This window comes from Hipposideros armiger, unplaced genomic scaffold, assembly GCF_001890085.2.
Source record: "Hipposideros armiger isolate ML-2016 unplaced genomic scaffold, ASM189008v1 scaffold_440, whole genome shotgun sequence".
NCBI lineage: Eukaryota > Metazoa > Chordata > Mammalia > Chiroptera > Hipposideridae > Hipposideros > Hipposideros armiger.
In genome coordinates this window covers 535,120-561,926 of record NW_017731790.1, presented here as the reverse complement: position 1 = coordinate 561,926, position 26,807 = coordinate 535,120, and positions in this window count along the sequence as shown.

Here is a 26,807-nt window from a genome sequence, read left to right as displayed (position 1 = left end):
TCCCCCCAACACTTCAAAAAAATAAGGCTTTGCACGTGTACTCTCTTTCCTTAGAAATCCCAAGTTAAAATCAACATTATTACAATCTATATTCAATGTTTATTCACTTTTACTTATCTATGGTCTCCAGAGTATCAGTGCTGCTGATACTTGCCGAGAGAGAAAGTCTGTGGAGAGAGAATATAAGGTGGGTTGAGTTGGTATAGTTTTGTCATGTCAGGAAATATATTTATAGGATCCAGGGGATCAGGCTGTGGACATTTTTAGAGGGCCATTATTCTGCCTATCATAACCTGAAATCTCAGTGGCTTAACACAATAAAAGTTTGTTTCTTGCTCGTGTAAACTCTAGTGAGTACAATGCAGCTTTCCTCTATCTTGTATCTCTACTATTTAGGACATGTAGACATTTAGGTTAAACACTGCTGTTAAATCAAGTAAAATGGAGACTACTAGATTAATAGTATGACCTTGACTAGGGTAGCATTGGTGGGGAGAGAGGATGGAAGTCTGCTTGAGACGGGCTCAAGAGGTAATAGGAAGAGAGTGATTAAAGATAGTAACTCTATAGACAACTACTGTTTTTATTTCACAAATGAGAAAATTGAGGGCTGGGGTTGTTTGTGTAGAGCCTAGAGTGGTCCTCAGAAACACTGAAAAGTTGATAAAGTTTGTCTGGGGGCCAATCCACTAGGCTCAGAATTCTAGACTGGCAGTCAAAATCCCTGGGTTTAGATTCAAGCCAGTCACCTCCTTCTCTGAATATTTACTTTGCTATGTGCCCTTGGTGCCAACCACAGATAACGTCATTAATGTGTTATATATATATATATATATATATATATATATATACATACATGTTTATTATATATAAGATATTTGTGGAATTTATTTGAATTGAATTAAGCAAACAAAAATACAATGTTGAAAGAGCTTTAACAGAGGTTTGAACAAAGACTACTTATACCTGAGAATAAGTTAGTCTATGGTAAATTAGTCCTCCATTATACATGTTCAATTAATCCTCTATTATAGGAAGATCTGTCCTTCTATTAGTGTGACAACAACAAAGGAGATAGTAGCATACGATCATTATGAGTATCGGGTTTGGAACTCACCACTCTTAGGTTTAAATCTGTACTTTACCACTCCTAGCTAGCTATGTGACCATGGCCAAGTTAATTAATTTTCCCCAGTTTCAACTTTACCATCTGTAAAATGGACATGATAACAATCCCATCCTGTAGGTGAGATTAATTCAGAATTCATATAAAATAGTTGGAACAATGCTAAATAAATATTAAGCATTGTTATTATTACAATTAAACTGATGTGAAGACAGGGTAGGGGGAGTTATGAAAGGGTAAAAGATTCATAGAAGGCAGTATAGGAAAGCCTTTCAGACAGCTATTTAAAGAACGGACAGCAGGGGTGTGAGTCTGCAGATAGAAGCTCAGGTCTAAATCTATACTGAGTGCAAGAGATAGAGGAGGGCCTGAATTAAGGCTGTGGCCATGGAGGTGGTAAGGATAAGATGACTTCCAGAATGCTTTAGGAGGTGGAATCAGAGGGACTTAGTGGTGTGGAAGAGAAGAATTGAGGCTAACTCCCAGGGTTCAAGTCTGGGAGACTGGATGCTGTCATCAACTAAGAGAAGTTCTGTGAGACAAGTTGAGCTCAGTCTGGCCCTATTCACTGCCAGGTGCTGTGGGACCCACAGGTATAGGTGATTATGGTCCATTTGATGTGTAACTATGGGCTCCTGTTTTCTCCATCCTGTTCAAAAATAAAGATTCTGGTAATATCTGCATCTGAGTTAGTAGTGGAGGCCATGTGTGTGATTGATATTATCCAAGGATAATATAGAACAGGGTTTCTTGGTTTTGACACTATTGACATTTTAGATGGGACAGCTTTTATGTATTTGTTTGTTGTGGGGGATTCGAGGGTGTTTAGCAGCATCCCTGGCCTCTACCCAATAGATGCCAGTAGCACCCCCACCAATCCATTTGTGACAGTCAACACATCTCCAGAAATTACAAAATATCCCTGGGATATACAATTGCCCGTGGTGAGAATCACTGGTTAGAATAAAGGCAAGAGGCCAAAGGTGAACCCTGAAGTCTACCCACATTTAAAAGGAAGGTAGAGGAAGAGGATTGAGTATAAACAGTTAAGAGAGTAGAGTTCCAAGAAAGAAGTGCTTGGAAAAATCAACCTCTCTAGAAAGATTACATAAAATATGAACAGAAAAAAAATATTTGAATTTGGTTATGAGGAGGTCCTTGGTGACTCTATTCATAGGACTGGTGGAGGCAGAAGCCTGGAGGTGGGGAATAAATGGAATGCATGGGAATAGAGTTAGTGAAAGTAAACTCTACTTTCAATACACTTGAGTAAGAAATGAAGGAGTAAGGACAGCAGTAATTAAAGGGGTGAGGTATCGAGGGAGCAGCTTCTAAAGAATGAAACGCCTTGTGTAGCGCTAGATGGTGAGCTCCTTGAAGGCAATGATGATATTTTATTTATTTATTTATTTTGAAATGACAAGCTTGATTTATAGAAAAGGCTCAATAAACATATGCTGGTTGAATCAGGGACTTATTTTGTTACCCTTTCTTGGACTGTGGATATTTTAAAAACAACTCCAGGAAGAAAGTGATGTTTAACACAAAAGGGATGAATCACAAATGGCAGAATTTCAGACATGAGTCAGAGATATTTTGGGTGTAGACTTGCCCTGTGTCTTCTAACCATACCACCTACTCACCTCACATTTCCCACATGAACCGATTGTTTCCTTTTTTGCTGCCAACCAGACTTTGTTCCCTAGCTCAAGCCATGGGTAATTATTTCACCCTTGACTAATTAATGGTGACAAATGGCTACTAAATTGGGTAGATAAGGAGAACAAATTTGGTGACCTTTTCTTTCCTGGACTCTTCAGGCTGGGAGAGCTTGGCATGTTCCCCTGGATTGAATTGCACAAAATTGTCAACCTCAAGGATGCCTGCATGAGTTAATGAGATGCAAAGAGTGACACATCAAGAAAAAAAAAGAGCTCAACTGGTAACCTCGTAACTTATAATGTTCTCCTAAGGGCAGCAGCAGAGTACATGAAAGTAGAGAGGGAAAACATGGCTAATAGCATGACTTTTGAATGATGAGTTGTTGGTTTATCTATACTTTATGAACATAATCTCAGCCTAAAATGGTGAATGAGAAGAGGTTCTGAGAAAGAAAACCTCATATTTGAAGATATAGAATTGTAGTTTTATAAAGCCACCAACAAAAGTTTATTTTCATTTGATTTTGACCATAGCTCATTTCTACTTCCCCCATAAGAACTCATAACCAGAAATAGATTTTTAAAAAATGGTAACCAATATTATTCACACCAAGAACTATCCCAGATGATAGCCTTCAAGAAGCTAGGAGTTACTCATGGCTCTTCATTATATCACCTAGCCTGAAGCCTGCTACTTAGCAATTGCCTAATGTTTATTGAACTAAAATGGAGTTTTGTTTTTCATAAAATTGATGCAGTTTTATATAGGATTTTGAATGTCTAATTTAATTTTAAATAAAAACTCAGAAAAGTCAGGCTAGCATCAGGTGACGCCACTGACCTTGAAGAGAACAGCTCTTAGGTAAGCCCCAACTTTTGATGTATTGCTAAACAGCCAGCTTAATCAGAACGCCTTTCTTGAAGCCCACATGATGAGCAGTGACATGCTAATTGAAATGTACTTTCCCCAGTGAACCACTTAACAATTTATATAAATATCAAAGCCCTGGGCTTTACTGTCAGTCTTTGTTTTGGAATGAGAAATTTATAAAAAACATATGTTTCCAACTGTCATTGACAGAGCGTTCTGAAAATATGGCCACTGAATCACATCCGACTTTTCTTTCTGCAGACACCGAACTAGTCAGGGTACATTTCTCTGTTAATAACATCTCCTTTCAGAAGGAATCTAGTCCACACCGGGGTTTCATTACTAAATTCTGGTGAGCTGTTGATAATGGAGGCAGCGTCTGGAGGGAAAGAACAACCAGGGAGAAAGAGCTAATATATTGAAAATTCTAGTTCTGGCAGATGAGAAAAGGGAAGTGATTATGAGAGAAACTACCGATCTTGTTGCTGACTTGGTAATCCTCATGAATAGTACTGTCTTCTCTGGTAGCCATTGGACACGAGCCTGTGTCTCTTTCACAGGCAAAATTCTGTGATTGTAAGTGAAATCCTTCTGGAATCTGGAGATCTTCCTGTTTGAGTTGGAACAGGGACAGTCAGACTGCGATTGTAAGTCTGGCTTGCACAAGGACTTGGGATTTGAGCTGAAAGTGTGAAATCCTACAATAACTGTATCATTGTGCCAGACAGAGCCTCTTTTGTCTTTTAAAGCTATCTGACTTTCCCATAGGGTTTCTTTCCCCAAACATGCCTCAAATGGTGTTGCTTAATGAAAAATGTCACTCAGGACAAGGTAGCTTTCACCAACGACCGTACATGGTGGACATTCTAGTAATTCTAGTCATATGGGAGAGCAGGACAGGCTTACACAGCTTGGGAAAATGCATTCTGAGAGTGGCACCCAAAGAACGGCCCGGCTGGTGGGGCAGAGGGAATGGGTCATATGTCAGTCTGTGTCCTCCACAAGCCTCTCCCATCCATCTCAAAAATGTCATAGATCCTGAAATCCATGCAATCATTTTGCTTCTAGTCTACATATAAATTTTTTAATTGCATATCCTAAGCCTTAAGACATTTATGTGGAATTGTTTTGAGGGAATAAAAGAAGGAAGGAAGGAAGAAAGAAAGAAACTTCTGCTGGCAGCCGAGCGATCTGCATTTCATTTCAATTTAGATAGTTTTGCTATACATTTTTTTCCCAAGCTTTCCTGGATTTCAACAATATATCTTTCATCACCAGATCACCAAAAGTTGGTTGTGCTGAGCTGTCCCTGGGGCTTTGGAGTGGATATCAGGGATTACTTTATAACTGGGAACTTATGAATTGAATTGGGTTTACAAATGACTTGTTTTTCTCAGTTTAATGGTCAAACCATGAAACTGATAACTTATTCCTGGAAGTATATGTGTATGGTATGTTAATGGGACTTTGAGAACAGGATTAAAAAACAATCAAAACACACACACACACATTCAACTAGTTTTAATTAAGACATTAGCTGAGTAGATGAGCTCTGTCTGTCACAAACTGCAGGCTTTAAAATGTCCATTTTAATGTGTTCTTATGTCTCTCTACGCTCGACCCTCCTATTCCAACTACTCTAAGAGCTTTAGGGTTCAACTTTTTCTTTCTTTTTTTTTTTTTTACTTTTTGGCACCTGTTATTTGACCCTGCACCCCAAGCAAGACATTGTGCAGCCCAGTTGACTTCCAGCAGGAACCAGCAGTGGAGAAGCCCTAAGCTCCAGTGTTTGCTCACCTGCATCATGGAAGTCAACGAGCTGGCCATGAGTACTGGGGGGGTGGAGTGCAGAAGGACAAGTGAGCATGGTGCCTTTCTGAACACACCTATTTTATTTCATGTCAGTCCGGTGGCTGTAGCAGGGCGGGGGGTAGCAGGAGGGGGTGTCGATAGGTGTGGGTTTTCTACAGAAGATATGTTTGGATTTCCATTTTAAAGGGATGAAAGAACCTGTGTTTGCCAAATTGCAAACCCATAGAAATATCCTAGTCTGGGAGTAGGGAATTCAACTGCAGCCTTCAGAGTAGAGGTGATTTATGGCTGGCCAAAGGAAGAGTCCAGGTCCACATGGTGAGAAAAGTGGGAATGGAGGAGGCAGAACAAGAAAATGAAAAGACTGGAATTGTCCTGACTTCCCTGAAAGCTTTCTCAGTATAACATTGTGACAAGTTAGGTGTAAATTAATCAGAAACATATGGATTAAACTTCCCTTCAAGTGGGGGAAATAGAGGGAAACAATAGTTGAAAACTATCTCATTTGACTGACAGGTAAAGGGTCTTTCCATGATGGCCTCTCTCCAGCTCTGGAGGACAGTTACACTGAAAGCTGATAGTTACACTGCTTTTACTATCCCCAGGATGATAGATGTTCTGGGGGTTACTTCTCATCCCTCCCTGCAACCCTCCACTTCCATGGCCATGTCTAAATTGAAAGGTCTTTTTTACGGCCCATTCAAGACCATCCTTTGGCTGCCATTACTGTTACCTCTTTAGTTTCAGTGAATTTTCAGCACGGTGATTTCAACAGTAATTTATTTTCAAAGGTATGGATTAAAAATGTGTGATGTTTAATGTTACAGTATCTTTGCTTTGGTTTAACCTTTGCAGGTTCTGTCATATACATCACATGCATGAAGATTTTAGTTAACGTTAAAACATTTAGACATTTTCATTTGGAGAGTTTTCAGTTCTGTACATGTTGGTAGGCAGCTGGAGTGACTCTTAGGGTAAGATACCCTTGAGGGGATGTTGGAGGAGGGAGGGAGAAAAGCCTGCAAAGGAATCTTCTGAAGATAATCTAAATATGGGGTAGAACATGACTGCTCTGTTCTGCTTCTGCATGTAATAATAATCACATTTCTGGAATGCTGACAATGCTCTGGGAACTGTGTTAAGTTATCAGATGTGTCCCCTCATTAAGCCCTAAGAGTAACCTTTGAAGGGAAAGTATATGATACCCATTTTACAGGTGGGAAGCTGAAGTCCAGAGATGTTAATCACATGTTTATGTGTACAAGGCTAGCAGTACACAGGAGGACTAGGGTGAGATAAATGAGACACCAAGCTGCCCAGTTGCAAATTTAGATGGTGCCCCCAAGTTACTGAGATAAATGATATTTAAATATAAGATTTAAAAATATTAAAATTAATGCAAAATAACTTGTGATGATCACATTATCAACATTTTAAATACAGAGCCAACCCTGCACTTGCACAGTCCTCCCTACATCACCCCAGTCTGAGCCCTGGTGCTCACAATGATGTGGGTGTGAGGAATTGAGATCCATTCAACACACTCTTGCCAAGTGCCTCCACTACGCACCAGCCCAGTGTCCCTGATGCCCACACCTTTGAGAGAAAAAGTCAAAAGTGAGACAAAGTTGAGCAGACAAGGGTGAGGCACAACTCATCCAAGAGAAGAGGAAAACTACTGAACCTGGGTGACAGGAAAGTAGTGAGGTCAGAGGGACCAGGGCAAGGGCCAGAAACCAACACTCTCCAGGGTTGTAGAATAAATGAAACAGATAGGGAATGAGACTAGGAAACTGGAGGATTTGTTGTACAAGGTCAATTAAGTTTGCAAACTCATCCTATATAAAGTGCTGCATACCTCATTGCTGAATTCCAATACTATCACCTTCAAAGTACTCTCCTCGGGAAGCTATGCACTGACACCAGCGCCTAGTCCATCCTTCACAGCAATTTTGGAACTCCTTTTCTGGAATGGCAATCAGAGCTTTCATCATATTACCCTTGATGTCCTGAATGTCATCAAAATGTATTCCTTTCAGTATTTCCTTTATCTTCAGGTAAAGAAATAAGCCATTGGGGGCCAGATCAAGTGAGTAGGGAGGGTGTTCCTACTCATTGCTGTGATGCAAGAGCCGTGAATCGTTGGCGAAAAGTTCAGGTCGTCTAGCTTTTCACGCAGCCTTTTCAGCACTTCCAAATAGTAAACTTGGTTAACTGTTTGTACAGTTGGTACAAATTCTTAATGAATAATCCACTGATATCAAGAAAAGGCTGGCAACATTGTTGCAACAAGTTCAGAAACTTAATTGTCAGACCGCTGTATTTATTGTTTTGGTTGTTCCAAACTTTCCACCTCATTGAGAGGAAGGAGAGATGGCCATGGTGGGATGGAGAAAGGCACCACAAAGGCCAATTGTAGAGAAGCCCACAGCAGCTGTGGGTGTTCAGCAAAGATGCTGTCAGCTCCCGGATGGGGATGCAGGGAGGTGGCTGAATTTGGAGAGATGGTGAAGAAATGTGGAGTGGGGTCCCTCAGTATATCACAGAATGTTCTATAACTTACTAGATCTGTTCATAGATCATTTCATTTAGCTTAAATGAAATGTTTGTGATTTCCATTCTCAGTTGCCACCTCTACTAGGGGAGCTGGTGGTTTTGTTCTATTTTATCAAAAGGAATACGAAGGGAAAATGTGCAACTGGCGCAGAGAGGAGTCACCCCCACCTCCATTTCAGAGAAAGTAGTCCCAGAGAGTGGTTACACCTAAACAGTATAACCTCCTCTCAGCAAACTGTGATGTGGAAGCTCTTGTTATTACTGTTACTCTTCTCTTTAGAGGTGAGGGAAACCAAGCAGTGAAACATTCAGTCACTTGTCCAAACTCACACCGTTACTAAAGGGCAGAGGCAGAATTTGAGGTCCGATAGTCTGCTCCACTGCTCTTGGCTACCATGTGAGACTGGGAGAAGTCAGGGAGAATCCAGAAGGCCAAGATAGGGAGTTTAAAATTCTAAATCATGCTTGGGCTGTCCTAGTAAATCTAAACGGTGTGGAGAAATAACCCCCCACGAGCAGGGGCCGGGGAGTGCATAATTTAGTAATGCCCTGATTTTCCACCAAGCAGTAATTAACAAAAAAGTGTCTGGTGGCCGAGAGACCCAGACTTGAGTCCATTTAAACTCTTTGAGCTTCACTTTTCCCGTCTGTAGAATGGGGATAGTAATACCTACGTGCATAGAGCAGTTGTGAGGAAGAAGCAAGAAAACGCAGTTGAAGACAGAGGACATTTAGTAATCTGAGTTGCTCCAAAATTTGTTAATATCATTACAGTTGGATAATCATCATTGTGAATACCATCTGCCTTCAAATATTATACCAGAAATAATAGCTAATGTTTATTGCGTGCTTCCCAGGTGGTAGGCACTGTATTAACTCCTTTCATCATTTACTCAGCCTCTGAGGTAGGTACTCTGCTATACTTGTTTTATTATTAAATTAGTCTGAGCCCTGATGTTTTAGGAACTCACTGAACACTGTTTGGTTCACCCATGAAACATTTTGAGATTTAGGAGGCATTTTGTCGTAAAGTTTGTCTTAGCAGAACAAAATCAACATCTGCCCACCCTCAGTGGAGCACTTGTTCCCTCTGTGGAGCCCCCTGTGACCTGCGCCATTTGCCGCAATCCTTTCCACCTGTGAACGCGCCCCACTGACTCGGACTTCTGTAACTCAACTGGCCAGGAAGCGGGTGTGGTCTCATCATTGCTCTTGTCGTTTCTTCTCCTTCCTTTCTGTTTGCAAATGACCTGCTCCCCCAGTAGCAATTTGGGGTGGACACTCTGTCCATATTACTTTGTTTTCATCACACCCTTGATGAATGAATAAATGAACAAATAGTATATCAGAGAATGTTCCATAACTTACTAGATCTGTTCATAGATCATTTCATTTAGCTTAAGTGAAATGTTTGTGATTTCCATTCTCAATTGCCACCTCTACTAGGGGAGCTGGTGGTTCTGTTCTATTTTATCAGCGGTTTCATGTCCAGAAAAAAACAAACAAAAAAACATTTGCACCCTCTAGAATCCTAGGGCGCTTGCCTGAGTAACAGTGCATTTGAGTGTTTGTCTTTCTAATCTTTATTCCATGAAAGACCTTAGAACCTCTGCAGGGAAGGATGGCAGGAAAGAGGCCAGGGAATATAATTCGTATCTCCTTGGCCCAGTGATATGTTGTGAAAATAGCTCCTCGAGTCTTAGAGATGTCTGCATGCTGAGTGCATGATAAGTAATGAAAGAGGATTGTTCCCACACATTATTGACGCGGGTTCATTGGCTCAAGTTGTGGAATAATAGAAATAAAACCTGTTTGAAAATATAGTTTCACACTGTCAGGTAGACCTAGCACCCTGACAACAGCCAGGACAAGCTGCATCCTGCAGGGCTGGGGGGTGAGCATGAGGTGGGAGCTATTGACTTTTATATCTCCTTGGATAGCAGAAGTCTGTGAGGGGTGGAAGAGAAGTGGCATATATGCCCCCATTCTCACTGTCTTATCTATGGCAGACATCACTAATCAATTCCTGGAAGTATATGCATATGATATGTTAATGGATCTTTGAGAACAGGATTCAAAACAATCAAAACACATACACCCACACTCAACTAGTTTTAATTAAGACATTAACTGAGTAGATGAACTCTGACTGCCACAAACTGCAGGCTCTACAATGTCCATTTTAATGTGTTCTTACGTCTTTCTGCTCACTTGGCCTGGCTCATCTCAGAATTCTCAATGCGGTACTCCAGGCAGTCACGTCCAATCAGACAGAGTTGGAATGAGGAATGAAATTTATTTGCCAACTATGTTCTTTTTATAGACAGGATCATGTTGAGTTCAGAATTGTTTGCTAGATAAAATGAGTTCGACTTTTACATGATGAAAAGCACCATATATACATGATATAGTTGACTTTAGGAATGTTACCTGAGTTTTTGAACCTTGGTTTACTCATTTCTGAAATGGAGAAATGACAAATCCCGCAGGGCTATTGGAGTGGTTCATGAGATTATGTAAAGTGCCTAGTCGAGGACTGGGGGCATTCAGTTAATTGTGGCTCCTGCTCAAGGGCTTGAGAATCCATTTGGCCTGTGACTCTGCGTCTAGGCAGAATCCAGCTTAAGCCTTTTCCTTTTGAGTATGATTCAAATGGTGAGAAAACTTCATTTGCTTCCTTCCCCAGCCTCCCTGTAAATTTCACAAACACTTATATAATAATATGAATTGACAGATTCTTTCCTAATGGTTTTCCTTCAAGTGGTCATTACTGTTGGTATTGATGCAGAGATTTGAGTTTAATGTAATGACACCAATTGTTCGGATAAAATTGAGAAAAGCTATGCCAGTAACTAGAATTCTATTGCCTGCCATTGTCACCATATTAATGGCCTTGGAGTTGGTCACCTACTCCTACCCCATTTCAGTACATTCTCCACATTATTCCAACACGCTTTTTTCTGGTAGGAAAAAGATGGCTCATTCACATGGCAAGCAGGAAGTTCAAAGCAAAGATTATGTATAAAAGTATGGGCAGAGGTAAGGGAAATCAGCAAGGAATGGTGGTTTTCCCCCAGGAAGGCAACAGTGGGAGTGATCACCACCCCTAGGTCCATGTGAGGGAGTGCTGTAACTTAGGATTCTCAATAGGGGTGATATCACTCCCAAGGGGGAAAACTGTTTGGGGAGATTGTGAAAAACAATTTTTGTATATATAGAACACAGGTATACATACAGTACATTGACGCATACATACAGCATATAAACAGATTTCACTGGGAAGGGAATAGGAAAATGAAACATCTTAAAGTATTCCTTAGTGGGGATGATAATGAAAAAAGATTAAGAAACAGTGCTGTAGCCACAAGATCGCACCACCTAACAAAATCTATGGCCTTGTGTAGAGGAATACAGTGGCTGCAACCTGCATGGTGGGAGCAGGACGCAGATACCCTGACCTCGCTTGTCCTCTGATCATCTGTATGTGATTCCCACAGGCTGAGCCCAACTGGAAGCCAGAGCATAAGAGGGTTTATTGATATAGACCATCCAGGTCAGTCTTGTGGGGCCCAGAGCAGGGTGAGGATGGGAGAGGGTGGATTTAGAGGGCAAATGGAGAATAGCCAACTGCCCTACCAAGAGCTCTTAGGATAAAAGGCCAAACATTTATTTTGGCTCGTACAGGTCTGCACACCTGGTCTCTGCCTGCTCTCTGCTCATCCCCCTTTCACTTGACCCCACCAGCTCATCCATTTGGTTTCCCAAATGTTGAGTTAGTTTCTGATTCAGGGCCTTTGCCCTAGATATGTTTTTTCTTTCTTTTCTTTCTTTCTTTCTTTCTTTCTTTCTTTCTTTCTTTCTTTCTTTCTTTCTTTCTTTCTTTCTTTCTTTCTTTCTTTCTTTCTCTCTCTCTCTCTTTCTTTCTTTCTTTTTCTTTCTTTCTTTCTTTCTTTCTTTCTTTCTTTCTTTCTTTCTTTTCTTTCTTTCTTTCTTTCTTTCTTTCTCTCTCTCTCTCTTTCTTTCTTTCTTTTTCTTTCTTTCTTTCTCTTTTACTTTCTCTCTTTCTTTCTTTCTTTCTCTCTCTTTTTCTTTCTTTTTCTCTCTTTCTTTCTTCTTTCTTTTTTTTGTTTCAGGTGTATAAAACAATGTAATAGACATTTACACCCCTCACAAAGTGATAACCCTTCTCCCCCAATCTACTACCCCTCTGACATTGTAATGTGGCATGTTTCCTTCCTTCTTTTTTATCCTTCAACACTCAGCTTAAATGTCCCTTTCTTAGGGAGCCCTCCCTGACCTCATGGCAGAGATCCATTCTCTCTATTTTAGTTTCTCCAAGAAGCACTCAGAGCTTCTTTATAGCAGTAATTATAATTGTAATTCAAATACTTATTGATGTAACCATTTGCTTAATTTCTGTCTCCTGCCACACAAAATACTTTACGAAGTGCCTAGCTCATAGAAAGAGCTCAGAAACTATCTGACAAATAGGTACATGCTAGAAGGAAATAAATACACCAAAGACAAAGAAACTGCCTGAAGCCACTGTCTGTTTTAGAAATATAGCTTTCCCAGTTACTAGCTGTGTGATCTTAAGCAAGTTGCTTAACCCATCTGAGCCCCAAACTTTACTCATCTATGAAATGAGGATAATAATATAGCTATTTCATAGGGCTGGGAGAGGACAGATAAGTTAGTACATGTAAAGTGCTTCGAAGAGTACATGATAATTGCTTAAGAAATGAGATCATCCTCATCATTACATCTACATTGTGTAATTCTTCTATTGTTGACTGGTTCTTTGGGTGGCATTTGCACTAATCAGAGGGAAAAAAGGGTGTATTACTCTTAGCACTGGTTCTAACCATATAATTTTTAGAGCTAAGAACCTAATTTTCTTGATACAAAATCCTGAAAACAATTTATCTTTTCTCTTGTTATATAGTTAGATAAGTTATTTGTCAACTGAGTTTACTCTGTAAAAAGCAAAGATGATGATGATTATTATTGTTATTATTACTATTATTATTATCTGTTGAGATGGAATGTGAAGGCTTTGGTTGCTTGGCAAGTCCTGTTTTGTTGGTTCTCTCCCGAGGCTTTGCTCTGAATTCAACAGCAGACACATTAGGGACAAGGTGGGAGACAGCGCAGAAAGTGGCGTGTACCTCTGCTCCAAAAAGCATGGTCTTGCGCGCGTTAGAGTTGCTTTCTGGGTGGTCACTGAGAGATACAGAGAGACCAGCTGAGAAGCTGCTAATCACACTGAGAGTGGAGACTGAGCATGCAGGATCAGGAGAAGCAAGCAAGGTAACATGACTAATTCCAAGTGATAGGAACACCGACAGCACCTGTAAGAAACATCTAATAAATATTTCTGGATAGTGCATCTCCTGTCCAGGAACAGTTTAACCAGATTGGGCATACACACACTGGCTTTTGCACTGCAGCATTTAAAAGGTTCTTTTCTGATACTGGGCACAGGCTGACTCATGAAGTCTTGTGGTAGTCAGAGCCTTCCCACTGTCTTTTAATAGTGCAGGGAAGTGAGGTCTAAAGAGTTCTCGTGACTGATCTCGAGCCATGCAGTTATGTTAGAATCAGTCTGAGATCGCACGTTTCCCTGACTTTAGGCTAGTGTTATTACCTTCCTTGGCTTTCCTTTATATCTCACCCTTACCTCTCCCTGTTGCCCTCTATTCAGACTCAGACTAGAAATTAAAATTAATCTCCATAAAGGCACACAAGCAACCCCACTCCATTCCTTGAGCACTCCACCTGAGTGGGCACCCCCACAGTCACACACACATTAGCTACATTTCTAGAACCTGAGCAATGTCAGCACCTCATGCCCTTGATTTTTCTGAGTGAACCGTGCATTTAACATGGCTGGGGGAATGCATGGCCAAGCAATCGCTGTCATGGAAGGAAGAATTTATGTTTGCATTTGTGTCTCACCTCTTTTCATATCTGTCCTTGGTAGACCTTTGGGGATTTGTTGCGGGGAAGGAAAGGAGAGCAAAGAGAAGGTCTCTCAGTGCTCCTGGAGTCAAGGTGGAATAAGGATAAGATTGCCACTTTTCTACTTCATGAAAAGTAGTGGGATTTGACTGTTTATTGGCTTCATGTCCTCCGTCTTAATGGTTCTCTTGCCAGGGCTTTAGAAGCATCCTATAAGGTTAAGCAGCCAGGTTCACCATGCCAGGATTTTTTTCCCCAAGACGAGTCACCAAGGAAAAGATTGTATCACACACATCTTTAGGGATGTTTCGCAAATAGCTACAGTTTCCTTACCAACCAGGGGTAGATTTATCACTCCTAAATTCTTCCAGCACCCCCCCTTTACAAAATATTTTATTGGGGGAAAAGGACAGTGCTGAGGAATTGGGGAAGGGGAACATTGTGTTTTTCTAGGACCCATCAACTCCAAATCAAGATGTTGTCCTTCAATCTTAGTTGCGGAGGGTGCAGCTCAGCTCCAAATCCAGTCGCCACTTTCAATCTAGTTGCAGGGGAGCACAGCCCACCATCCCATGTGGGAGTCAAACTGACAACCTTGTTGTTAAGAGCATGTGCTCTCACCAGCTGAGCCATCTGGCCTCCCATTGGCAGCTCAGCGGCAGCTCAGCTCGGGCACAACTCGGATGCAGCTCACTGGCCCATGTGGGAATCAAACTGGTGGCCCTGTTGCTTAGCGCTCATGCTCTAACCAACTAAGCCACCCAGCCAGCCCTTCCAAGCTCTTTTTGATGTAGTGCCTTTCTGTGTTGTCTTTTAGGTAAGATTTGGTTTGGTTAGCCCATGGAGATAAAAGTAAGTCTTTATTTTTCCTGTGATGCTGAAGGGAAGTACTGTGACTCCAGAGCTCAGGAGGTGACTGGCTGAGCCCTTTTGGGTTTTATAAATGCCCATTGAATCTCTCCTTAGCCTTTACTCTCGGAGTTCAAAGGCCTATGCACTTTAATCAGACTTCATAGGACCATGTCTCATTCCCATTGATTATCATAATTGCCTCTCACTTTTATCCTACCTTTTCTAGATTCCAAGCAGAGAACCATGTGCGATAGTCCTGGGTCTACATACACCATGGGCTAGGAATAAAGAAGGGGAATGTCTTCTCTTTGGTTTATTTTGGCCTTCACAGAAATGCTGCACAATTGGAAAATGTTGTTGCTGTTAGGATGTGTTGCCTTTCTTGCTGTAGGAACATAGTGCACTGATAACATCAAGGAGCAAATTTTCTACAATGCTTATTTCCTAAGTGCAGATGGGTTCCAAGTTCATCACTGTCCAAATAGTATTTGTTCCACACTGACATCAGTCAGACACCCGCCTGCCTGCTCATTTTCCCAGTGCTATGGGGCCACACTCTGGTGACCACGTGACCTTCTCGGATCAGTCCCCTGGTTCAGCGCTGTTTACTTAACTCAGTGGATGAGAGCATGGTGTGGATGGCACCCATTGGCTGGGATACCTCCTCTACATGGGCCATCGCTCTGTAAAGGGAGACAGGTTTGCTGGCAGGCACCATTCTTTCTATAAGCAAATGACTCATGGTGGCATATTATAGTAATGTTTTCTAAACTTTTTTTTGTCGGAATGCTCAGAAATAAATATATTTTACATTACAAATCAGCATGTACACACATATACACACATCTGAATCCAAAATTTTACAAAACAATACTCTTGCTAAGTGTTATAAAAGGTAAAACGAAATAATATATTGTAGAAAAACCATCCCCAAACAATATTTTTAAAAGATGCTAGTTGCATCATACTAAATTGATTTTTGACAGAAACTGCTGAGACCAGCAGTTTGAAAAGCAATTGGTTGTAGTGAAGGACCAAAACTTTCTCTTTTCATTCTTTTCCTTTTTAAAATCTCTCCTTTCCTTCCTGAAATCTTCTTAAATTATATAAATGTCTGTTTAGACATATGCTGCACATCTAAAGCTAATGTAATATTGAATGTCAGCTGTAATTGGAAAATAAATTAAAAAACAAAACAAATATTTGGTTTGACAAAACTTCCATTTCTCTTAAGAGTGGGATGACTGGTCATATAATAAGTATATGTTGCACTTTTTAAGAAACTGCCAATCTATTTTTCAAATGGTTATATCATTTTCCAACTATTCCCACTAGTAGTATAGAAACATTCCAGTTATTCTTGCCATCACTTGGTATGTTCAGCCTTTTTAAATTGTAGACATTCTAGTCAGTGTATAGTAGCTTATTGTATTTTAACTGGCATTTTCCTAATGCCTATGAGATTGTGTACCTTTTCATGTCTTATTTGTCATCTAAATAATGTATTTGGTGAAGTGTGTGTTCACATCTTTTGCCCAGTTTTTAAAATTGAGTTGTCTGTCTGCTTATAATTAACTTATAAAAGTTCTTCATATAGTCAAAATAAAAGTCCTTTGTTAGATGTTTAGCATCAACTTTCTCCGAGCCTGTGACTTATCTTTTCATAGTGTATTTTGAAGAGAAGACAATTTTTAATTTGATGAATTCCTATGCATTAATATTTTTCTTTTATAGTTCATATTTTTAGTTTGTATTTAAGAAACCTTTGCAAACCCAAGGTTATTAGATTTTCTCCCAATTTCTTCTAGAATTTTAGCTCTTTCATTTAGGCATAAGTTTCATTTTGAATTAATTTTTGTCACCCATAAGAGGTTTTTTGGCTTTTGTTTTGTTGTGTTTTTATATGTGTCTTTTCAATGGTTCCAGCACCATTTAATAAAAATATGATCACTTGCACCACCAGATTGCCTTGGCACTTTTGTGGGATATAAATTGACCACAAATGTAAGACCTATGTCTGAACTCACCATTCTGTTCCATTGATCTACGTGCTTATCTTTTTGTCAAAGCCACATTGTCTTGATTACTACAGTTTTACAATAAATTTTGAAACCAGTTAGAGTCCTCCAACTTTTCTCTTTTTAAATGTTGTTTTGGCTATTTTAAGTCATTTGAAATTTTATGTAACTTTTAGAATCAACTTGTCTATTTTTGTAAAGAATAAGCTTGCTGGGATTTTGATTAGGATTATATTTAATACATAGATCATAGTAGCCTTTACTGTAATAGCTTAAAACTGGAAATAACACAAATGTCTTTTAAAAGGTTAATAAATAAACACATTGTGATATACCCATATGATGGAATGCTCCTCAACAATAAAAAGGAGTGAACTTTTGATACGTGCAAAATCACGGTTGAATCTCAAAAATCATTATGCTGAATGAAAGAATTTAGACAAAAAAAGAATGTATGCTGTATGATTCCATTTATATAAAATTCAGGAAACTTCAACCTAATTTATAGACCAGTGGTTACATGGGGCTGGGTGTCAGGCCTGGAAGGGAAAGAAAGAGGGATTACAAAGGGATAAGAGGAAACTTTTGGGAGCAGTGGATATGTTCATTATTTTTATTGTGTTGATGGTTTCCTGAATGTCTGCATATGTCAAAACTTAGCAAATTATGCTTTAAATATGTGCAATTTGTTATATGTCACTTATACTTTAATAAATCTGTAAAAAAATCTAATAGTAATTAATCTTTTTAAAATCTTTTCTCCATCAACAATACTGCATAATGTAGGGATGATGGTAGGTGTCTTTGTGTTGTTCTCAACTTTTAATGAAATACTGCTACTGTTTCATAGGAACTTCCCTTTTTTTCTTTTCTCCCTCCCCTCCCCTCCCCTTCTCTCCACACCCTAGATTTTGAAAATGAACCATAGGGAAAGCCAGTTGTGCATTAATGGCTCCTGAGGCTTCTAAATTGTTATGCCAACCCTACACAACCTCCAAAAACTTTACTCATGTCTCTTTCCTCTAAGAAATCCCCTTGCAGTCACAGGGTCTGATCCTCAACCAAATCTAAAATGGACAAATGCACCAAGAGGCAAAATCTACCAATAACTGACTACTCATGTCAAAAGGACTCTCTCTTCTCTGAAATTTTAGTTCATTTAAGTCTTCATTTCTACATCTCTTCAGTCTTTAAAAACATGAGTTTTTGCAATTTATCTGGATTTTTAAGTTGTTGCAGTGAAATCAGTGGTCTGTCACTACCTACTACATTTTTCACAGACTCATAATTATATTTTAGAGTCATTTGCAAATTTTTCTCTTATTTTAATTTCGCTTGATTTTTTTTACCTGCCATTTTTATCATTATTTTTTCTCATGTCTATTGGGATTTTGGTTTTCAGATTCATCTTGAATAAGAATTTTTCTCTTTTGCTTTCTCTCTCTCTCTGTGCTTATCACTTGGTGTCTTGTGGTTTTGTAGTTTCCTCCTTTTCTCCTCCTATGAGCCCCAGACTGGAACAGTGTTTTATATTGGTGGTTTGGAGTTCCCATTCCCATGGGAAAAAGGAGCAAATAGTACGTTTGTCTTAGGTCTTGACTGTAAACTTCTTCATCCCTAGGTCAATGGGGACAGCAACTTCTTCGGCTTTCCATTGCAGGCAGGGGTTAACTACCTCAGTTTTCTGGTTCCAACCAATGAGCTTAGCACTGCTATCTTGCTTCGTGTGTGTGTGTGTGTGTGTGTGTGTGTGTGTGTGTTGGGGTGGTAGTGGTGACAGTATTTTCAGCCTGTTATCCATAGGATAAGAATTGCTTCCCACCTCTGCCTTCCTCTAGACCAGTCTAGAAAGTCTCTTACTTCACCCCTGCTTATTTATTTGTATTTCTGTTTTTGTATTGCTCTGTGGAGATGCTCATTATGTTTTTGAGCATGATTATGTCTTTTTAATTTTTATTTTTATATGATTTTATCTTCTTATCTATGTATTTGAATTGAGAAATAGCCATGTTCAAAGCACAATATTATAATGAATGCAATTTGCTCCAAAAGTTGAACTTGAGGTATTTTTAAGCCATTTTTAAAAATATTAAATAGCTAATGCACATAATCATCTTTTGGACCCAGTTGGGCAACACCTCCCACTATCACCTTTGTGTCTTCAAAACCCTCAGCATCATGCAAGCAGGCTCGGATCAGTTGCTTTTTCAGAATGTAGTTTTCAATTCCACAAAAAAAAAAATGTGTAATTATCGGGACTCTCCACAGATTTTCTGAACAAAGGAAATGAGGTTTAAATGAAGCCTCTATGTGCCCCTAACTTATGATGATGTACATCTAACATACGTTATATACCAAGAATTAGACCAGATCTCTCTCACCATTGTCATCAACAAATAAAATGCCAGAGTCCTCAAGTAAGTTAGAGTTCTTGTGGTTTTTGGCTAATTCATGAACATTTTCAGGTATTCTTAAGTTTATATCTTCCATTGGATCACTCATCATTCATTGGTCAAGCATTTACTGAGCATAGCACTGTGATCAAAATATGTCTCCTTAGCACTTCGACAGACAGATCCTAAGCAACACCCATTTGGGAACCTCTTTCTTAAAAACGTTACTTTCTTAAAAATATCTCCCCAAAATCTCTTCCTTGACTAGTATGAAATGTTCATCATCATTTTCTCTCAGAAAAAAGTCTTTTGTTATAGTCAAACATCCTACTGGATTTTCTTTTTGAAAAGCCCAATAGCCATAACATATTGGAAGAGATGCATAACCTTGATTTGAATGGGATAGAAGCAAACATGAGAGGGAGATATCCAGAGCAGGGTGTTTGTAAGACCCATAGGAGGCCGGCCGAGTGGCTCAGTTGGTTAAGAGCTCACTTGGGAGCACCAGCTCTGAGCAGCAGGGCCACAGTTCGGATCCCACATTAAGGGCCAGTGACGCTGCACCCTCTACAGCTAAGATGATGAACAACAGCTCGACCTGGAGCTGGGCTGCTGTGAGTTACCGGTGTCGGCGTAGGCTGCAGAGGGGCTGCACTAGGCTGCCATGAGCTACGTGAGTGGCTGGCAGCCGGCGTGAGCCACCGTGAGTGGCCATTCAATGACCGGCAATGGATTGCCTCACCTGGGAAAAGCACAATGATCATACCAACATGGGCCAGTGAAGCCATGTCCTCCACAACTAGACTGAAGAATGAAACAGCAATTTGTCTACCTGTCAGCTCCGCTTCCCTGATTCCCCAACACTGTTCCCCTCCCCAAATTCCCCAATAAAATCTTAAAAAAAAAAGACTTATAGGAAGGCCTTGGGTTGCCAGGAGATGGTGAGAGGGCACCATTCAATTGTGACAGGAGAAAAAACATCTAGGTTGAGGAAGAGAATGATTCTAAAATGAAAAGTTGAGAAAATATTACAGTTTTGAAGAGGAACATTTCTGACCTGGAGCATCTGAAAATAGCATCTTGTGTGCACAGATGTGTGTGTGGAGCTGCCCGTAGAATTGGGCAAGTCAGACAGAACCCACTCAAAAAGTGCACATCCGGTGTCCCCACATAGACGTAGGTATCCAAGCTGTAGGAATTATAGCACCAGGATGGCTGGGGAGTTCAGCTCCTCCAGCTTCTCAACAGCTGCCTAGCCCTGGGAATATTTCAGGAATTTCATTCACACTCTATGGATACTGATTCTGGTATAAAAGCCAATTTCTTTCCAAGTTTCTTAACAGACAGAAATGGGGACAATTCTGGGTCAACTGCTCTGAAATGCAAATTATCTCCCAGAAATAGAATAAAAACCAGCTTAAAAAGTAAAATATTTCTTTCCTGATTGATTCATCTTTTTTTCATTTGGTTATCAAATATTTATTAAGTGCTACCTATGATGCTAGGCACTATGTTAGGTGCTGGAAATGCTTATGAACAAGATACAGTCCCTGCTCTCAAGGAGCTCACAGCCCATTGGAGAAGATGGACAAGTAAACAAGGAAGCAGCAAGAAGAGGTGAAGGCACCCCAAATGTCCCCATCAGAATGGAGGGATTAATGGTTACACCCAGGGATGCCGAGGAGCTGAATTTTCACCCAGGACACCCAGAGCACGCTGCTTCTTCCATGTTTTTCCTGAAGACAGATGAAGAATAGCAGCCTTTCTTTTACAACATGAAAAGGAAATGTGAAACTGTGAGGAGAATCCCCATCTTGGTGGCACGCAGGGTTAGGAAGCTCAGAGGTTTGGCTCTTCTTTAGAAAACCAAATCTGCCTGCCTCCTATCCTCTCACTCTCACCTCTCCAGCAACAGGAAAAACAGTGGATGAGCAAGTATGAAGCATATAGAACCTGTGGAAACTTGAACTTGGATGTCAGTGACATTAATCCAGGCATGTGATGCCCTAGTTTGGCCTTCTCGGAGCTCAAACTAGGCTGTTGTCACCAATTTGAAGGACCCAGAAGGAATGAGCACTAAAAACGATCCTCCACTATCATAATGTGGCTCATGAGCACAAATTGCGTCCCATTATTAAAAGCAGAAATTACCAGAAAGAAAATAGAAAATGTAAGTATTCTAATGTTTTAATTTGTGTAACATAATATATTCTAAGGTTGAGCATCATGCAGAATGATATTTGCTTCCAGTTCTTGAGTGATTACAATTTGGCAGTTACTGTATTAACTGCTTTATAAACATAATCTCATTTGATCCTTCTTTATTTTCTTTTTATTTTTTTGTGATGCTCAAGAACCCTTTTTGAACATGCCTAGAAATCCTATCATGCTGTCATTGTTCTCCAACATAATGACTCTAAATAGATGAATTTTCAGATATGTATTCATCTTCTTATTTAATTATCTTTCAAAATAAATTTTGCAACACAAAATTTTATTATCATCCCTATTTCGTATATTAGGAAACTGAGGTTCCATGAGTTTTCTTCACTTACCCAAAGTCACACAGTTTGTGAGTCTGTATTCAAACCTGGATGGGTTTTCTCACCGATACACTATTCTTCCTTTGAAACAACTAGCTATTTCACTGAACATTTTCTTGTTGACTGGTAACTGGGTTGATGCAGTATCTTATAAGTTTTTAAAAATAGATGACCTCAATATAAATCTTAGTTGCTTTCATGTTGAAGTACACCCTATTTGGCTGTAGACGACAATGTGCTCAAAATCAAAGATGCCGCTCCTCTGTCTTTACATGTCACGTGGTAGCCAGTGCTGTGAACACCATGCTAGATATTTGCAATTGGTCAGAGATCTGAAATAAAATGTCTACCATTTCAGACTGGCTCACTCAGTTTAGAATGTGCCCCATTCACTGAAGGAACAACCTGCCTTCTTTGTCTTTTGTGGAAAGCCTGGACCAAAGTTCATTGAACTTTTAAAATGTATTATTTATTCAGTACTTACTGCACCAGGGATTAGGTCCAGAGGTGTGACACCAATGAAGGCTTGGTTCTTGCCTTTCACAAGGTCATAAAGTACTTGGAGAAACAGACATCTAAGCAATTACAAGGCCAAGTGCCTGTTAAGTGCTGGGTTGTGAGTACGACCAGTCTTCTGCCAGACTGCAGAAGCACATCCATGTCACTACATTTGGAGGGGTCAGACACATCTCTCTGAAGAAATGGTTATTGTTGAGCTAATAATGGCTGGGAAATACCTACAAGCAGGGCCAAAAGCATGCTCGAGTGTCAAGAGGTGGAATGTGGTGCATCTTGTGAAGTCAGGGAGCTTCACTGAACAGAGTGTGTTTGTCAAGGTGGGTCATGTTGAAGGACCAGGTTGAGAGATAGGGAGGGCATATATTCTGAAAAATGTGGATTTTTCTGAATAAAAAACAAAATAAATGAGATTGAGGAATTATCACATCTAAATGTCCCCAACCAACAGGAAGCTTTGGCATCATTACTTCTTTTCTATCCCCGAGGTTCCCAATTTTTTCCTTGCTTGGGAAATCCTCTCCAATGACAGGCCTCACTCCAAGACTGGTCGTACCAGATGCACCCGCTCCTCTCTGCAGAATGGCTCATCAACAAGTGGGAAGAGGCCACACAGATCTGCCTCCCCACATCTCCCCAGGGTGGGGCTCATGAGGGGAGGGCAGCCACCATCATTGCCCTCCACCAGGCTTGCCCAGAAAATGGTTTCCTCCGGGTCTAATTAAGGATGACTTGATGTCTACACAGCTACACTTAAGTCTTTGTTGGCCTGCTATTGTTTTCACTGAGCGTGACAAAGACTAGAAGCTTTATTCTGGGTGTCTCAGCCAAGTGCCAAAGGGGAAAAAAATTACAAAAAAATCACTACTTGTATTCACTAAACATGCCCATTTACTTGTTTTTCTATTTTATTGCATTAGTCATTGCTATAAACCCAGCGTGGTCTGCTTTTTTTTTTCTCTTTTATGCTAGTAGCATTCCAATGGCAGGTAAGCACTCAACCCGTGAGACAAACCTAGAGCACATACCCAGAGATGTTGGTTAAAATGCCCACAAACAGCTCCTCTATCCTCTTCTGCAGAGGCTCCCAGGCACAGAAAACCTTTGTCACTTCCCTCTTCAGAGCACTTCTGAGAGAGAAGTGTGATTGTGGTATCAGTCACTATTATTTTGGCGTATGGCATCGACCACATTTTTTTCTTTCTTTATTCCAAAAACTGAAGTTGCCAGATTCAGCAAAAAGTCAATATAAGACACCCAGTTAAATCTGAATTTCAGATAACCAACAAATAATTGTGTGGTCTCAGTGTGCCCCATACAATATTTGGAACACACATATTCTAAAATATTATTGAATCTGGCAAATCTACCACCTACTCAACTCTATAAATAAATATTGAGTGCTATTATATCTCAATGTTAAACACTGCTCAGGGCGCCGAGAGTCAGGCATGAATCAGACACAGCTTTTCCGCTTAAGGGGTTCAAAGGCTAGGGAAGGTGGAGATAAGTAAACAAGTAATAAAAATAAATCTAGATACTGACAAGACAGCTCAAACATGTTCACTTACCCAAATACTCACATGCATGAACACAAACTATGGATGAATCTCACTTATGAATTTGAATATACATAAAAATGTAAATCAATAAAATGTTAACACGTAGAAAAGTATTCAGGACTATGAAAGAAAAAAAAAGAGCAATATGCTTCAACCAATGAAAATTTGATCTTGGAATGTAGGGGGAGTTCAAAATGCAAATATCTACTAATGTAATACATCACAAAAATTTTGTAAGACATCAAAAAAGTTGATAATCTCAACATGTATAGAAAGGACCTTGACCAAGTAAATATTTTCTTCTGAAATAAAAAAACAAACAAACAAAAAAACAACTTAGTAAAAGCAGGACTATATAAACAAGTCCTTAATATGATAAAATATGGAACTAACATTTATTCCTAATTATGAGAACAACAAAAATCTTAGAAAAGCAAGAATAGATAAATCCCTATTTGTGTGTGCCCCAAAACAAACGTCAGAATCATACTTAGTGATAACAGATAGAAATGTTTTCTTTAAAGCCAAGAATTATTAAAGCCAAGAAACAAGGATTATCACAATTATTATTTAATATTTTACTAGAAGTATTAACCATTACAATTGAACAAAAGAAAAAAGGAAGAGATATAAATTCTTAAAGGAAGATGGCAAATTTGTTATTTTCAGACAATATAATTATAGATTGAGAAAATCTAAGATAAGCAGTTAGAAAAAAAATTTAACACAGAAGTAAAAAAATTAATATGGTGTTGGTTAACAAATAAATGTCTAAAAATCAATACCTTTTTCTATGCAGAAGCAGAATCACTCAGAAAATATAATAGAATAAAAATGCCACTAATAATGGCAACCAAAGGTATAATATCTATAAGTAGAATTAATTTAACATAGGTTCACGTCCTAAATGAAGAAAACTTTAGAACTGAAGGTCACAAAAATAGTTATGTGTCAATCAAAAATGCATCAGATTTTTGGACTGAAAGCATCGACTTTATAAAGCTGTCAATTTTAAAAACTTAATCTCTCAACTTCTGGTAAGATGGCAGAATAGACAGACGCTGTGCCGACTGCCTCCCAGGATCACACCAAAATTACAAATAATTTATAAGATATTCAACCTCAGAAGTTCCCTGGACACTAGATGAGCAGAACCTCTAAATGAAGGATTTAAAGAGGAGGCCACGTCGAGTCTGGTAGGAGGAGCGGAGACGAGAGAGGGTGGACACCGTCAGGGACACCTCAGCAGTGGGGAGGCTTCTCCGGTTGGGGGAGAGACCCTCTGGCCCCACACCGCGCTCACCAGCCCAGAGTTACTTTGCCAGGAAGAGGAGTTCTACGATAGCTGGAAGTAGAAATTAGTGAGGACTCTCTTTGCTCAACTCAGTGAGGCTGAGGGCAGCTGGAGAACCAGTGGAGCCGGCAAACCGACTCGCTCGCTGGTGAACACTCACCCAGTTCCTGGTGGAGGGAGTGGCTTTCTGAGCAGGGCCTAGGAGCCTCCGGGAAGGACTGAGCTGAGTGCCTTTGGCATGGGAGCTGGAGGTTTTGGGGACCATTGATCCCCTGGTGTACAGCTTGCACACAAGTAGTGCACAGGAGGGCACCATTTTTTCAGGGCTGGGCTCCCACAGAGGCTCAGGTCTGGGACGGCATTCGTCTGCTGGAATTGGTGTAGGAGTGCATGTGTGCGTGTGTGCGTGCATGCGCATGCAGCCTTGGATCCCCACCCTGCACACTGCTTGTGCTGCGTAGCCAGGGAAATGCCTGGCAGGTGCACTCTGACTCCAAAAGACCGCTTATTGAAAACCGGGAGTGTGCTCCTCAACTTAGGTCCCCGATTTCTGCACTGCGCATGCAGAGTTGCCTGGGTGGCAACTGGTTGTCAGGCTGCTTGGCCTGATCTTCAAGCAGCTCATTGGGACAGGCTGAGACTGGGAGTTTTCCTGGGAGTGTAGGGCCGTGAGCTGTGTGCCGGCATGATTCGGCTGGGGCTTTTCTGGCGAGTTTGTGTGAGCTGGCAGCTGATGCAGGAGTGCATGCTGCTCTGACTTGGTGGGGGCCACTGACCACAACCTGTGGTGCCTTGGGGGCCTGCCCCGCCCACCTAGTGCTGTGTTGCCAGGGGCACCCTGAGCCCCTGGTCCCTAGCTCCTACCTCCACAGGCCAAAGAGGGTTTTTTGCAGCAGCAGACAGCCCACAACAACCTGTGAGGATTTTTGGTGGTGACCATGGTTCCAGAGCACACAGCAACTAATTGTAGGAAGTTTACTTCAAGTCTAGAGGGAGGTCAGTGCATGACGCACTGAGCCCTTCCCCCCAACAGCTTGTGTTGAGTCACCCAGAGTGTCTCTATTGCTCAGCAAGAGGTCCGCAGATTAAAGAGGGCGGAGAGCCCCTACGCCCCACTTTTTTTTTCTTTTTCTCTTTTATCTTTTTCTTTCCTTTTTTTTTCTTTCTAGGTGATCTAATACATCGAAGCAATCAGAATGACAGCCAGAATGAAGAAATAAAGAAACATGTCCCAAGTAAAAGATCACAAGAAACCTCTAGAAATGGAACTAAATGAAACTAAGGTATTCAACCTTTCAGAGACAGAGTTTAGAACATTGATGATAAGAATATTTCAGGAACTTAGGGAGGACATAAAGAAGGATACAGAAATCATAAAAAACAACCAGGTAAAACTAAAGAATACAATAACTGAATGAAGAACACACTCGAATGAATCACCAGTAGCAGAGGATCGCATCAATGATTTAGAAGACAAAGTAGCAGAAATCACCCACTTGGAACAACAAAAAGAAAAAAGAATAAAAAACAATGAAAATAGTTTAAGAGACCTGTGGGACAACATCAAGCACAACAACATTCGCATCATAGGAATACCAGAAGGAGAAGAGAAGAAGCAAGGGATTGAGAATTTATTTGAAGA